At 37.1% G+C, this 16,759-nt stretch overlaps 1 long non-coding RNA gene across 1 annotated transcript in view; it reads left to right on the forward strand.

Moving 5' to 3' along the window:
* LOC140694790 (uncharacterized) overlaps window positions 1-16,759 on the forward strand; it is a 36,609-nt gene that overhangs the window by 5,397 nt on the left and 14,453 nt on the right. The window contains exon 3 of the long non-coding RNA XR_012070428.1: window positions 2,392-2,476. This is a non-coding gene — a long non-coding RNA (uncharacterized lncRNA). The remainder of the gene's footprint in view (window positions 1-2,391; window positions 2,477-16,759) is intronic.

A 16,759-nucleotide genomic window follows, 5' to 3' on the forward strand; every position in this document is an offset into this window, starting at 1 on the left:
TTCCCACTAGTGGCCCCTTGAGCTCTGTGACAAGACTAGCATGTCGTTAATCCATGTGGAAGGAGATCTGAAGAGATTTATTCAAGGAGATGAAATTTGTAGACAATGTATTGGAAAGTATTGTGAAAGTTGTTCGTTAAGAGAAGGTCTGAGGTTGAATTGTTAAGTACACAGAAATCTAAGCTATGAACTACCAAGACAATTATTAACTCCAGGAAAACAAAGTAGGGAAGAAAAGGTAAGACTAGCACAAATTGCTACAGCTTTGAATAGTCTGTACAGAGTAATAATAATGTAAAGCAAGGATACTGAGCTGATGAAAATTATAATGTAACTGTATTAAAAGGTTGGAAGAAAGAAGGTTTGGGTATGTAGATGAGATGGGGTTTGAAAGAGATCTGAACCCTCATTTTCCAAAATAGAAAGTTAAATAGGTGATACATAAAGCTGAAAAAGTTATTAGGCTGTGTTACAAGGATATTAGTCAGAGAAAGGGAGTAAGTATTCCAAGAGTCAGCAGTAGGAGCTGAACGTGGTTGTTTCTGGCCAGGAAATGGGGCAGTTGTTGGGAACTGCTCCTTTTTACAATCGGTGTTCGAGAACTGTTTGACTCTTTATTGAATGTATGGCATTAGTTTGATAAAAAGAAATCAAAGCTGAATTTTGAAAAATTTATGTTAAGAATTGGGGTGCTTTTGCAGAGAGAGATAACAATCAGCAAAACTACATTTGAAGGGATCCTCATTATTCCTTGCATTTCAGCAAGGACTAGGAGGCAGACATCTGTTTAAGGTTCAAAAATTCTGTCTGACCTTCCTGCCGACTTGTAACCTTTGGAAGTAATGAACTCCCCGTCACTGTAAATATCCAGGCAGAGGCTGCCTGACCAGCTCTCTAACTGTAGCAGGGTGTGTTTACCATTGGGCAGTTAGAGCAGGCAACTTCTAACATTCTTTCAGTTTTGAATTTGGCATTTTCAGGATGGATAGTTGATAAGAATGTATTACAAAAAGCTTAACAAGAAAGTCCAAGACATCTCAAACCCATTGCCAGGGTTTTCTCTGCCAGACACCATCCTAAGCCTGCCACCAGTGAGGCAGGCCACAAAGCCCAGTTACATAAGAATGAACACACTTTGTCGCTCCTATCTGATTTGGCATCAGTCTCAGCCCTTTTCCCCATGGAATGGTCCACGCCCATGTCTCTGACGATGGAGCTGGTCTCACAGCAGCTCTATGAGCACTGGTCCAGCGCAAGGGATTCCTGCGTGAAGTTTTCCAGGATTCCAGGCTATTCTCAGAGCTGAGTCCTCCTTAGGCTAAGCCCACGGAACTCATCTTAGCTCCAGACTGAGCCGGAAGCCTCAGAGAGAACTCAGAGCTGAGGAAATCCACAGGTTTTACCCAGCACTGCCGAATCATCAGTGAGCCAGTTGAGGGAAGGATCAGCAACAGCAAGACACACCTGAGCTGCCGTCTCATTGTTCCACCTCATCCCTAAACCCTCTGTGTCTGCCTGTCTGTGTCGGTCTCCCTTTTAAGATCAGCCTGGCACCACTTCATGCCCTGCCTCCTTTCTTCTAATCTTGCCTCCCTGGCCTGTTCCATCTACTCCAGATTAACTGAGAAAAGGTTTTAAAACCTAGGAACAACAGACGTGCTAGATACAAAGAATACAGGGCAATGTCTTCCTCAGCCACATCCCTCCTGCCCTCTCCCATTCCCTCAATGTCAATGAGTTTTATAAATATTTTGTCAGACAGACATTGCACTCGCAGTTGTTATCATTATCAGCCATTTCCTTATTATCTGTGGTTTATGATGCATTTGCTCCAGGGACTTTCCCGAGATAAGGCAGGAGCAGATGACTGAGCCACTTGTTGATGTCCACTTGTGTCAAGCCTGTTAAGAATGATTTTTGGGGGGATTTGTTGAATGTGCCAGACTGTCCAGTGAGTGGTGATGATCCCCTGCATCTGCTCTCGAGTTGGCCTCATCCCCTCCTTTGCTCTGTTCTCATTTATCTCTCTTCAGCAGGTGAGCCAGTGATCTGTACTTCTATGATACATAAAACACTTCTTATTTCATGGTAGAATTTGGGGGCTGCTATGAAAACGGATATGTTTTAAGAGTGAATTGAGTCGGAGGTTTAAACTTAAAGCCCCCTTGATTTAGAATCAGAAATTAATATGATGGAGGGAGGGTATAGCTCAGTGGTAGAGTGCATGTCTAGCATGCATGAGGTCCTGGGTTCAATCCCCAATGCCTCCATTTAAAAACAAATAAATAAACCTAATTATGCCCCCCAAAAAAGAAAAAATAAATTAACATGAGGATGAAGCTACAGAGTGATTATTTGTGTCTTCTGAAACTTCCGTCTGTCTTTCTGCAGGAAATTCTAAGGAGAGAAGTTCGGAATCTACTTTGCTTGGCTGGGCTATTACACTCAGATGCTCCTCCTGGCAGCAGTCGTGAGGGTGACTTGCTTTCTGTGTGGATATTTTAATCAAAATAACTGTACCTGTGGGTAACTTGTCTTTATTCCTTCTTACCGTGCTTACTTAACTTAGAATGACATTCTCCAGGAGCATCCATGTTGCTGCAAATGGCCCTATATTGTCAGTTTATATGGCTGAGTAGTATTCCATTGTATAAATATACCACTTCTTTAGCCAGTCATCCGCTGATGGACATTTAGGCTATATCCATGTCTTGGCTACTGTAAATAGTGCTGCTATGAACATTGGGATGCAGGTGTCATCCTGAAGTAGGGTTCCTTCAGGATACATGCCCAGGAGCAGGATTCATAGGTCATATGGCAAGTCTATTCCTAGACATTTGAGGGAACTCAATACTCTTTTCCACAGTGGCTGCACCAAACTGCATTCCCACCAGAAGTGTAGGAGGTTCCCCTTTCTCCACAGCCTCTCTAGCATTTGTCATTTGTGGATTTTTGAATGATGGCCATTATGACTGGTTTGAGGTGATACCTCATTGTTGTTTTGATTTGCATTTCTCTGATAATTAGTGACATTGAGCATTTTTTCATGTGCCCATTGATCATTTGTATGTCTTCCTTGGTGAATTGCTTGTTTAGGTCTTCTGCCCATTTTTGGTTTAGGTTATTTGGTTGTTTCTTATTAAGTCATTTGAGCTGCTTATATATTCTGGAGATCAAGCCTTTGTCAGTTTCATTTGCAAAAATTTTCTCCCATTCTGTAGGTTGTCTTTTTTTTACATATGGTGTCCTTTGCTGTGCAGAAGCTTGTAAGTTTCTTTAGGTCCCATTTGTTTATTCTTGCTTTTATTTCTATTGCTTGGGTAGACTGCCCTAAGGGAACATTTCTGAGATGTATGTCAGATATTTTGCCTGTATTTTCTTCTAGGAGGTTTATTGTATCTTGTCTTATGTTTATCTTGCTGAAGAGACTGTCTTTATTCCATTGTATATTCTTCCCTCCTTTGTCGAAGATTAGTTGACCAAAAGTTTGTGGGTTCATTTCTGGGCTCTCTATTCTGTTCCATTGGTCTATATGTATGTTTTTGTACCAATACCATGCTGTCTTGATGACTGTAACTCTATAGTATTGTCTGAAGTCTGGGAGAGTTATTCCTCCAGGCTCTTTCTTTTTTTTCTTCAGTAATACCCTGGAATTTCTATGTCTTTGATGGTTCCATATAAATTTTATTGTGATTTGTTCTAGTTCTATGAAATATGTCTTGAGTAATTTTACAGGGATTGCATTAAATCTGTATATTGCCCTGGGCAGTGTGACCATTTTAACAATATTGATTCTTGCAATCCAAGAGCATGGGATACCTTTACATTTTTTAAAGTCTTCTTCAATTACCTTCACCAATGGTTTATAGTTTTCTGTGTATAATTCTCTCACCTCTGTGGTTAGATTTATTCCTAGAAATTTTATTACTTTGGGTGCTATTTTAAAGTGTTTTATTTCTTTACTTCCTTTTTCTGTTGATTCATCATTAGTGTAAAGAAATGCAACTGATTTTTGAACATTAATCTTGTAACCTGCTACCTTGCTAAATTCTTCGATCAGCTCTAGTAGTTTTGGTGTGGACCTTTTAGGGTTTTCTATATATAGTGTCGTGTCATCTGCATGTAGTGACACTTTTACCTCTTCTTTTCCAATTTAGACCCCTTTTACTTCTCTTACTTGCCTGATTGCTATGGTCAGGACTTCCAAGCCTATGTTGAATAGGAGTGGTGATAGTGGCATCCTTGTCTTGTCCCAGAATTTAGTGAGAAGCTTTTGAGGTTTTCACCATTTAGTGCTATGCTGGCTGTAGGTTTGTCATATATAGCTTTCATGATGTTGAGTTATGTTCCCTCAATACCCACTTTGGTGAGAATTTTTATCATAAATGGGTGTTGAATTTTATCAAAAGCTTTTATGCATCTATTGAGATGATCATGTGGTTTTAGTCCTTTCTCTTGTTGATGTGAAGTATTACATTGATTGATTTGTATATGTTAAACCACCTTTGTGTCCCTGAGATGAACCCCATTTGAGCATGTTGTATAATCTTTTTTATGTGCTGTGGAATTCTATTTGCTAGTATTTTGGTAAGGACTTTTTTGCATCTGTGTTCATCAGTGATATTGGTCTGTAATTCCCTTTATTGGTGGTGTCTTTGCCTGGTTTTGGTATCAGGGTGATTGTGGCTTCATAGAATGAGTTTGGGAATATTCCTTCTTTTCAGTCTTCTGGAAGAGTTTGAGAAGGACTGGTAGGAGTACTTCTTTGTATGTGTGGCAGAATTCCCTGGTGAAGCTGTCCAGTTCTGGATTTTATTTGTAGGGATTCTTTTTTTATTGTTAATTCGATTTCATTCCTAGTGATCGGTTTGTTCAAGTGGTCAGTTTCTTCTTGATTCAGTTTTAGTGGACTGTATGTTTCCAGAAACTTGTCCATCTCCTCTAGGTTATCCCTTTTTTTATGTAGTTTTTCATGATATTCTCATATGATATTCTATATTTCTATGTTATTTGTTGTAATTTCTCCATTTTCCTTTCTTATTTTGCAAATTTGTGCTCTCTCTTTTTTCTTCTTTGTGAGTTTGGCCAGAGGTTCTCGATTTTATTTACTCTTTCAAAAAATTGCTTTTGGTTTGATTGATTATTTTCTCTATTACTTTTAATCTCTATTTTATTTATTTCCTCCCAGATCTTAATTATTTCCTTCCTTCTGCTGAATTTTGGGTGTTTTTACTCTTCAGTTTCTAGTTCTTTTAACTGGTGGGTTAGATTTTTTTTATGATATTGTTCTTCTTTTTTGAGGAAGGCCTGTATCACTCTAAACTTTCCTCTTAGCACTGCTTTTGCTTTGTCCCATAAGTTTATTGTGGTTGTTTTCATTTTCATTTGTCTCAAGGTATTCCTTAATTTCAACTTTGATTTCATCATTGACCCATTTTTTTTAATACCATGTTGTTTAATCTCTATGCTTTCCTTTTTTTATGCTTTGTTTCTCTGAAGTTGTTTTCTAGTTTCAATGGCATTGTGGTCAGTAAAGATGCTTGAGATAATTTCTATCTTCTTAAAATTTTTGAGGCTTCTTTTGTGACCAAGTACATGATGAATCCTAGAAAATGTTCCACGCACACTTGAAAAGAATGTATATCCTAATTTGGGGGGTTGTAATGCTCTGAAAATATCCACTAAATCTAATTTTTCTAATGTATCATTTCATTTCTCTGTTGCCTTATTTATTTTTTGTGTGGAAGATCTGTCTAGTGATGTTAAAGTGGTGTTAAAACTTCTGACAATGATTGTATTCCCATCAATTTCCCCATTTATCTCTGTTAGTAGTTGTTTTATGTACTTAGGTGCTCATGTTGGATGCATATATATTAATGATTATAATATCCTCATCTTGTTTTGCTCCTTTAATCATTATAAAATGCCTTTATATATCTTTCTTTATGGCCCTTGTTTTAAAGTCTATTTTGTCTGAAATCAGAACTGCTACACCTGCTTTTTTGGAGTTTCCATTTGCATGGAATATCCTTTTCCGTCCATTCACTCTCAATCTATATGTGTCCTTCTCCCTAAAGTGTGTCTCTTGTATGCAGTTTATTGAAGTTTCTTGCTTTATTATCCAGTCTGCCACTCTGTCTTTTGACTGGAGCATTTAGTCCATTATCATTTAGAGTAATTAATGATAAATGAGTGTTTATTGCTATTTGAACTTATATTTGCAGTTGATTTCATATTTCTTCTTTGTTCCTTTCTTCTTCCTTTTGTGGTATGGTAATTTTCCTTTGTGTTATCTTGGATTGTATTTAGTTTTTGTTACTCACTTGTAAGTTTTTGGCTTGTGGTTACACTTTTTTGTAAGTCTGTTAACCAATTACTGTGACTGTGTGTACTAAACAGATAGTAATGTAATCTCAAACCCATCCTACCGAGAACAAAAAATTTAAGAAAAAAGAAGAAAAAAAAAGATACTCTATATTTTCTTGCTTCCCTCTCCCACTCAATGATTTAGATGTCTTCTTTTACAATTTCATGTTTATTCTATTTGTAATTCATGGTAGTATCATCTTTCCAGTTATAAGCTCTCATTTCTGTATCATCCTGCTTCTTTTTTATTTAGAGTGTACCTTACAATATTTCTTTTAGCATGGGTTTAGTGTTGCTAAAGTCTTTTAGTTTTTCTTCTCTGTGAAATTCATTACCTCTCCCTCTGTTCTAAAGGATAGCCTTGCTGCAGAAAGTATCCTAGGCTGCATCTGTTTTTTCATTCAGGACTTTGAATACATATTTCCACTCCCTTCTGGCCTGTAGTGTTTCTGTAGAGAAATCAGCTGAGAGCCATCTCTTGTAACTCACTCTTTGTTTTTCTCTTGCTGCCTTTAGGATCATTTCTTTATCCTTCAGTCTGGCCATCTTGATTTTGTTGTCTTGGTGTGAGTCTCTTTAGGCTCTTCCTGTTTGGGAACCTCTGAGCCTCCTGTACTTGGGTGTCTGATTCTTTCTTTATGTTTGGGAATTTTTCAGTTATGATTTCTTTAAATACCTTCTCCATCCCCTTTGTTCTTTCTTCCCCTTCTGGAACTCTTATGATGCATAGATTGGCATGCTTTATATTATCCCATAGGTTCCTTATATTGTTTTCACTGTGTTTTATTTTTTTCTCTCAACTGTTCTGATTGTGTGCATTCTGTTGTCCTGTCTTCTAGGTCACTTATTCGTTCCTCTGCATTATCTAGCCTGTGTTGTACTGCCTTTAGGTCAGATCTCATTTCAGCCAATGAATTTACCAATTCTACTTGGCTCTTCTTTATAGCTACTATTTTGTTTTTGACATATTTTATGTCTCTAAACACTATCTCTTTTAATTCCTTCAGTAATTCGATCACTTCTTTTTAGAAATCTTGATCTAATAGGCCATTAATATCTATTTCATTGATCGTTCTTTCAGGGGATTTCTCTTTCTCTTTTAATTGGGAATACTTCCTCTGCTTCTTCAACTGCTCATATCTCTCTGGCACTGTGGCTTAAGGAGTATCAGTTATCTATTGTGGCCCTTAAAGGGGTTTATTTCTTTATCTATCTAAGGCCTATGCTGGAATAAAACTGAAAAACAAGAGAGAGAAATAGAATTTTAAAAGAATGGAGGAAAAGAAGGTTTGAAAACAGTGCATAATCAATAATAGAAGAGCAAGTTGAAGAAGAATAGGAATCGAGTTGAGATGTCTTTTTAAAACCTTAATAAAAAGAAGAAAAAAATCAAAACACAATATTTAAAACCTGTGAATAATCAATAACAGATCAAATCCAAGAGAATTAAAAATGAAATGAAAATTGTAAACATATAGAACTGTTTAAAAAGTAAAGATTAAAAAGCTAATAGAAAATAAAACAGGTATAAAAAGATTTTAAAAACAAAGATGTGTTCTCCTAGAGACTGAACGCTCTTAATGGTTTTATTGAGAGGTCTTTGTGTCTTCGCCCTGTTTCATGAACTCAGCTTGCTCTGTTGGCCCCCTCGTCTGTGCTGCTCACAGTGTCCATTGGCAAGAAGATTGCACCCCTCCAACACTGGGTCAGGTGCTTCTCTCCTTCGCGGTGGGCGGGTGGGTCACTCCCCGTCCAGATGCCACAGTCAGTGCTGTGCCAGTTGCTCCATAGGTGGGCTCAGCTTCAAGAATAACAGGTTTATGGAGATATAATTCACATACCATAAAATGCAGCCTTTGAAAGTGTGCATTAGGGTTTTATGTACATTTCAGGGTTGTGTAGCCATCACCCCCAAAAGGAACCAGTACCCTTTAGTAAGTCAGTCCCTAACCTTCCTTTCCCTTAGCCCTCAACAGCCACCACTCTACTTTCTGCCTCTATGGGTTTGCCAGTTGTAGGCATTACATATAAGTAGAACCATACAGTATGCTGCCTTTTTTGATTATCGTCTTTCATTTAGTGTGACGTTGTCAAGGCTCATCCATCGTGTAGCATATATCAATACCCAAATTCCTTTTTGTATTCATATAATATGCCATAGTTATAAATACACCACATTGCTTATCCATCCATCAGTTGATGATGAATAATTCTGCTGTAAATGCTCATGGACAAGTTTTTGTGTGAACACATTTTCACTTCTCTTCAGGATATATCAAAAAATGGAATTGCTGGGATGTATTCTACTTTTAAATTTTTGAGGAATTGCTAATATAGCTTTTAAAGTGACTGAAGCATTGTATATTTCCAGAAATAATGTATGAGGAGTCCAGTTTCTCCACATCCTCAACTACACTTTTTATAACTGGGTTTATAAATTCATATTTATATATCATATATCATATATATTTGTCATCCTAGTTGGTATGAAGTGGTATGTCATTGTGATTTTGATTTCTGTTTCCCTAATGCCTACTGATGTTGAACATCTTTTTATGTGCTTAGTTCCCATTCGTATGTCTGCTTTGGAGAAACACCTATTCAAATTCTTTGCCCATTTTAATTATATTTGTCTTTGTATTGTCATGTTTTAAGTCTTCTTTGTCTATTCTGGATAAAAGTCCCTTATCAGGGAAAATTTTGGAAATATTTTCATCCATCCTGTGTATTGTCTTCTTACTTTCTTCATGAAGTCCTTTGAAGCACAGAAGTTTTTAATTTTACTGAAGTCCAGTTTACTTGATTTTTTCCTTTTGTTGTTTGTGCTTTTGGTGTCATATATTACAAGTATTTGTAATCCAAAATCCTGAAGATTTTCTCATTGTTCATTTTCTAAATGTTTTATAGTTTCAGGTCTGTGATTTATTTTGAGTTAATTTCCATAAATGGTGTTAAGATAAAAGTTCAGTTTTCTTTCTTTTCAGATGTATGTACAGGTGTCCCAGCATCATTTTTGTAAAGATTATTTTTCCCCATTGGATTGTCATGGCACCTTTGTCAAAAATTATATGGCTGTGTGTAAGACTTTGTTTATGGTCTCTTAGTTCTTTTCTCTCAATCTATTTTTCTGTCCTTTCTGCAAGTATCACACTGTATGGATCACAGTTTTGTTAGTGAGTTTTGAATTTGGAAACTTCAAAACTTTGTTCTTTTTCAAGATTGTTTTGACTATTTTGGGTATCTTGCATTTCCATATTAGTTTTAGGATCAGCTTGTTCATTTCTGCCAAAAAGCCAGAGCTGCATTGAATGTATAGGTCATTTTGAGGACAATGGCCATCCTAACAATAATAAGGCTTCTGATCCATGAACACAGAAGAGCTTTCCATTTATTTTAGGTCATTTTTAAATTCTATCACTAGTATTTTAGTTTTCAATATACATGTTTCAGATATTTTTCTCAGTATTCCACATATTTTTCTTAATATTACTAATTATTTTATTCTTTTTGATGCTATTGTAAATGAAAAGGTTTCCTTCATTTTATTTTTAGATTATTCACTGCTGTTGAATAGAAATGTAATTAATTTTTATATATTCATTTGTGTCTTACAATTTTGGTCAGACTGGGTTATTAATTCTAAGAGGATTTTTTTTTCTTTTCTCTCTATTTTTACTTTGTGGATTCCTTGTGATTTCAATATATAATATCATGCCATCTAGAATCAAAACAGTTTTATTTCTTTCTTTCTAATCTAGAGGCTTTATTTTCTTTGTCTGATTGATTTGACTAGAACTTCTAGTACAATGTTGATTTTGGGAGGGAATAATTCAGTGCTTCTGCATTATGTATGATCTTTGCTTCAGGTTTTTCATAGATGTTCTCTGTCAAGTTGAGGAAGTTCTCTTCTATTCCTAGTTTTTATCCATTATTCTATTAATATGGTGTATTACATGAATTGACTTTTGTATGTTGTACTGCCTTTGCATACCTGGATACATCCCACTTAATAGTGGTCTATTTTATATGTTACTGTTTTGGATTTGCTTGTATTCTGTTGAGGATTTTTGCATTTATATTCATAAGAGATAGTCTTTAGTTTTCTTGTGATGCCTTTGTCTGGTTTTCGTATCAGTGTGATACTAGTCTCATTGAATGAATTGGGAAGTGTGCCCACCTCTTTATTTTCAGACGAATTTGTGAAGCATTTTTTGTTTGTTTTTGTTTTAGTTTTTTCTTTAAGTACTTGATGGAATTCACCAGTAAAGCCATACGGGCCTAGCATTTCTTTGTGTGAATGTTTTGGATTGCTATTTCAGTCACTACTTACTGTAGGATTATTTGAGTTTTCTATTTCTCCTTGAATTAGCTTCAGTCATTTATGTCCTTCTAGGAATTTATCCATTTCATCTAGATTATCTCATTTATTGGCTATATAATTATCCATGGTATTCCCTTATATTCCTTGTTATTTTTGTAAGGGCAGTAGTGACATCCTTCCTTTCATTTCTCATTTTAGTAATTTGAATCTTCTCTCTTTTTTTTTCAGTATTAGATAAAATTTGTCAATTTTATTGATCTTTTCAAAGAACCAACTATTCCTTTTGTTGATTATTCTCTGTTGTTCATCTATTGTCTATTCCATTTATTTCTGCCTTTAGTATTTTGATTAGAATGTTTAATTCATTTATATTAATGTAATTTCTTATCAGATTGAAGTTACAACTGCTGTCTACTTTCTATATGTCTTTTTTTCCCATTCCTCTATTACTACACATTTTTGTACATAGTAAGCATTTTCAAGTGTGCCATTTTAATTTGTTTATTTTATCTTTTTCTTCTCCTCCTCCTACTCTTCCTCCTCCTCCTTCTCTTCCATTGCCCTGGAGAGTAAAATTAACATCTTGTTTTAAAGCAATCTAGTTCACATGAATACCAACTTAATTTCAACAGTACACAAAAACTTTGCTTTGGTATCAGTCTTTTCCCTCCCCCTCCTCATGCTGTCATTTTCATACAAATTGCACCTTTATACATTTATAAGCTCATCTACACAGTTTCATAAGTATTGTTTTATGCAGTTGTCCTTTACATCAAATAGAACAAAACATTTACATGTAATGCCCGATTTATACTGTTTTATTTTTTTACTCATGTAGTAGTGCTCTTTATTTTTCAGGCGAGTGTCCTTTCATTTACACCTGCTGGACTATCCTTAGTATTTCTTGTAGGGCAGGCCTGCTAGCAATGGATTCTTTCAGATTTTGTTTTTGTAGGAGTGTCTTAATTTCTCCTTTAATTTTTTTAAAGAATCATTTTGCTGGCTATAAAATACTTGGTGACAGTCTTTTCCTTTTATCTCTTTGATGATACCATCCACTGCCTTCTGGTCTCCATGGTTTTTGATGAGAAATCAACTGTCTTACTGAGGAGCCTTTCTATATGTTGAGCCACTTTTCTCTTTCGGCTGTCAAGATACTTTATTCTTGTCTTTTGACACACTGAATCTGATGTGCCTATTTTAGATGTCTCTAAGTTTATACCACATGGAGTTTGTTGAGCTGCTGGGATGTACAAATTAATATTTTCATCAAATTTGGGAAGTTTTCAGCCATTATTTCTTTATATATTCTTTCTGCCCCTTTTTTTCTCTCCCTCCTTCTGGCGCTCCCATTATGTGTGTATTGGTATTGTTGATGGTGTCCCACCTATCTCTGACACAGTGTTCATTTTTTTTTCATTCATTTTTCTTTCTGTTCCACAGACAGGGAAATCTCAGTAGTTTTAATTTAACTGACTTTTTCTTCAACAAGTTCATATCTACAGAGAAACCACTTATTGAAGTTTTTATTTTAGTCATTATATTTGTATCTCTAGAATTTCTAGTTGGTTTTTATTATAAATTTTATTTATTGTTATTCTCTGTACAGTGAGATGAGCACATAATTTAATCCTTTAGGCATGGTTTCTGTTAGTTTTTTGAACATATGTGTAATTGCTTATTTATGTCTTTGTCTAGTAAGTCCAGTGTCTGGGCTACCTCAGGGAGTTTCTGTTGACTACTTTTTCCCCGTCTGTTATGACCAAACTTTTCTGTTTCTTTGTACATCTTGTAATTTTCTGTTGAAAGCTGGACATTTAAAATATTACAATGTGGCAGATCTGAAAGCCTGATTTTCCTCATCTCCAGGGTTTATCGTTGCTTTCATTGTCATTGCTGCTGCTGCTATTTATTTAGTTACTTTCCTGAACAAATTCTGTAAAGTCTGTTTTCTTTATCATGCATGACCATGAGATCAGTGTGTGTGAAGAAAGCCTAGTTGTCATCACTGTAGTAATGATTGGACAGTGATTTCTTTCAATGCCTGGAGACAATCGTTTGAGCTGTTGCCAGGTGGCTGTGTGTCCACGTGCTGAGGGATGCCCTCAGCACCGGCATGCAGTCAGCAGCTCTTCCGTATCCTTTAGTTCTTGCTTATGCAGAACCTCAAGTTCAGCCAGAGTTGAAGGCTTAGGATTTTCTCAGATCTTTCCTTGCCATGTGCCACACATGTATATTACCTTCTACAATTCTCAGAATTTTTTGGAGCTTTTTAACCCTACCTTCACCCCCAGAACGTCTCATTAATCAATTTTGCCTTCTAAGTTTCCTAGTCAGCACGTAGTTAGCCTCTACTGGTCCCACTGCCTCAGGCAGTTGTAATGTTAGATACTCACTGCTGATTGTTTCCCACACACACTCTGGGGACAGGCTGTTTGCACAGCATGAGTTTGTGACAGGTCACATAGTGACAGCTCTCTGGGGGCGGATTTTTTTGGTAACTTTAAATCACTTCTGCCCCTACCTTGATTGTGAGACTATTGCTTATAAAGGCCACCATTTAGGTGAGGATACAGGGATGGGGTAGATCAAGTTACAATGCCTCAAAACTCACTATCTTTATGGAGATTTAGCTGGGTTTTTTTTTCTCAAATAAAGACTCCCCGAATTGCTGGAAGTGTTGGTTTAATTTCCAGAGTTCTACAGAGGTTAATTTTGACAAATTTTACAAAGCCATTGTCATTGCTTCATAGAGGAGTAAGTTTTCCAAGATGTTTACTCAGATAGTCTAGAAGTGTATCCCATTTGCATTTGTGTTTAACTGAGTTACTTGCAAGACTAACTAATTCTACAGCTCCAGCCCCATTCACATAAGGGTCCACCTGCATGGATTCTCCTACAGCAGTGTACAACCTGTTGTCAGATTGTTGTTTTTCTTATTAAAGTGTAGGGGTTTTTAAAAATATGCTCATGAATAGCCTTTTGTCATTGTTACACGTTACAAAACTTCCACTAGTCTGTAGCTATTTTTTCCCCTCACTTATCGTTGCTTTAATGAAGTTCTCACTTTTAAGGATTTTCAGTAAAGCAGTTTGTGGATGCTGATCACACGGGTGAGGCATTTAACTACTGTCTAAACCTCAGTCTTTGCTCTGATTCACTGTCTGGAACATCTGAACACATCTACTGAACCCCATATACCAATGGATGCTGACAGACCTAATTAAAAAAATGCTTTTTAAGTAAAGCAAAAAATATTAACTTTGACACTGGAAACGACAAATCTCAAATTTCCTAGCTGATCTTGCTTTCTGTGATCATGAGCTACATCATGTTTTTAGAGCCGACAGGCATATTGAACTACTGATTTTATTTCATCGGATTTTAGAATGCAGAACACATTTCAGGCCCACTTATAGTACCATATGTGTATCTTAAATGATATGTACATATGATGATGTCTTTATTATAAGTACCTTATTTTATTTTAAGTACCTACTGCTGTGCATCTCATTAAGGAAAGCTTGAAACTGCAGTACTGAAATTTTTCATACCACCATCATCCCATAGCATCTCTTTTCCACTTATATGTTGTGTGGCAGAATATTTTTCTGCTCCCTAGAAATGATCAATGTTGAAGGGGAAAAAAAACCCCTCCTCAAATAAATATACTCCAAATCACACACTTATCTGAACGATGGCCACCATTTTAGTCCATAGTCCACACCAATCCATCTAATCATACTGACTCAGAATACTCAACATAGACAATCCACCCCTGAATTCAGGGTCCTCAACACACGTTCTATCCCCTCCCCATTCCTTGTTGACTCTGACCTACTTTTGTCCAACGTGTCCTGCCAGTCTCTTTGCTACTTGACTGCACTTTTTAATTTTTACCTTTGAGTTCCAGGCTGCGCCTAGTGATTTCCAGAGAAACGCCAGACACTTGGCTCATCAGGAGGGGCGGTGAGGATTTCAGAAAGCTGTTAAACTAACTCACTTTCAGATAGTGAGTGGCTGTTGTGCGCATTCCTTCTAGATCTCTGCCATGCCGGCTGCATCCACCCCAGCAAAATAACGTAGCTCCTCCAACCACCTCTGCCTCCATTCATCTGGGTTTCTGCTTTCAGTGACACTCAGATGCTGCTGAAGGGCAATATATATATATATATTTTTTAATTGAAGTATAGTCAGTTACAATGTGTCAATTTCTGATGTACAGCGCAATGTTCCAGTCCTTCATATTCACATATATATGTATGAATTCCTTTTCATATTTTTTTACTAAAGTTTATTACAAGATATTAAATATTGTTCCCTGTGCTATACAGAAGAAATTTAGTTTTTTAGCTATTTTTATATATAGTAGTTAATATATGCAAATCTCAGTCTCTGATGGGCATTTTTAAAGCCACATCTGGAACCCTTGTTGCAGAAGTGTCTGAGAAATATATTTTCGACCTCATAGACTTTTGGTTAGGAAGTTGGAATAAAGGCTGACCTGGCTCACCTAACTTGTCTGCCTTTGTGAGTAAAGAGGTCTGGAGTTTCAAGTCCCAATGAAATGTCCCGGCCCTTCAGTAGCAAACTCTTAAAGCAACCAAAATGCTCCCGTCTACCAGAGCATGACTTGTCCTTAGACACTGCTGGACATAACCACCGATGTTGTCTAAGGCATCGTCTTCATCTGGTGCACACTTTCTTTAGATGTGTAATATCCTGATTAACAGGACAAGCTAGTTTGGATTCCCAAGGCCACAGGCAGCCTTCTGCCTGACTTTGGAGTATATATAGTCCTCTCTCAGATCAGCTAGAGCTGTCTGGTGTGTGCTTTCCCAGAGAATGTGGGTGCAGTGCTCCCCACCAGAGTCCTACCAGTTGTTTTATTGCAGGAAGAGAGAGAGTAAAAGAGACAGAACAGGAAGTTCTTGTCCAGCCTCAAACACAGTCACCCCCGTCCAGGGCTCTTGCTCTGGGACACACAGCAGTGCAGGTCAGCAGCGATGTGGCCCCGGTGTACTCCAAAACATGGTGTGGTTTTACTGGGCTATCTGTGTCTTTCATGGGCCCTGCAAAGTTCTCGGCTTTGTGAAATGGGGAACTAAGGAACTCCCACCCATGGCTGTAACTCCCAGGGTTTGCACCCTTACGGGTTTTGAGGATTTGCTGGCAACTCATTCTTTTTCACTGGGTCATTTCTCTGTTACACCTGCAATCCTGTGACTTCCTTATCAGAACTGCTCCTTACGTTCGGGATTTAGTGAAAGATGCCATTTTAGCCTGTAAGTTCATGTTCAGGGAGGAGGAGGAAGAAGCATAGATCAGAATTGCTGTTTTGCTTTTTTTTATTATTGTTTTCATAAGCCGTCTCCTGTTGTCGAATGGACACTGAGCAAATGAATGACTGTTACACTCCCATTTGAAAGATGAGAAAAACGACACTCAGGGAGAGGAGGCAAACTTCCTGAGTTTCCAAAGACCAAAAGGGATGAGCACAGAATAAGATCCCTGCAAATTTCTTGTCTGTCATTCGCCTTTAGGTCAATGACAGAGTGCCGTGTGTAGTAGTAAAGTTGTAACGTGCTTTTAAAAGGGTGCAGATGTTCTTGTTTTGTTTATAAAATCACAGTGTTTTGTCTGAGACTCTGAAAAAGAGAAATGGGTTAGTAAATGTTGGTTTCTCATCCTTGGCCCTTCCTCCCCTTCACAGATATGGACCCTTCCATCTGTAGCAGGAATAAGACAGCCCCAGCCTTGCCGTCTCATGAGATCAGTACTCATTCATTTCATTCCTGCCCACCAGTAGGTGATAAAGCACAGCGAGATTTTCATGTCCTGCTTCACTGATTCTTGTGAAATTAGGTGTTTGAAAAGGGAAGCTGCTTTTTTTTATATAAAGTGCAGTAATTTTCCTAGCAGAGAAGGAAATTGAGGATTTTCTTCATTGAAAATCAATAGAGATTTCAAGAGCATCTGTATTTCTGATGCATAGATTAAAATGACAAAATCTAGAGGGATTACCGAAACACAAGGAAGATACCAAAAGTGTCTTTAAAGAGCTTTTCTAAG

Source organism: Vicugna pacos, unplaced genomic scaffold, assembly GCF_048564905.1.
Source record: "Vicugna pacos unplaced genomic scaffold, VicPac4 scaffold_104, whole genome shotgun sequence".
Taxonomy (NCBI): Eukaryota; Metazoa; Chordata; class Mammalia; order Artiodactyla; family Camelidae; genus Vicugna; species Vicugna pacos.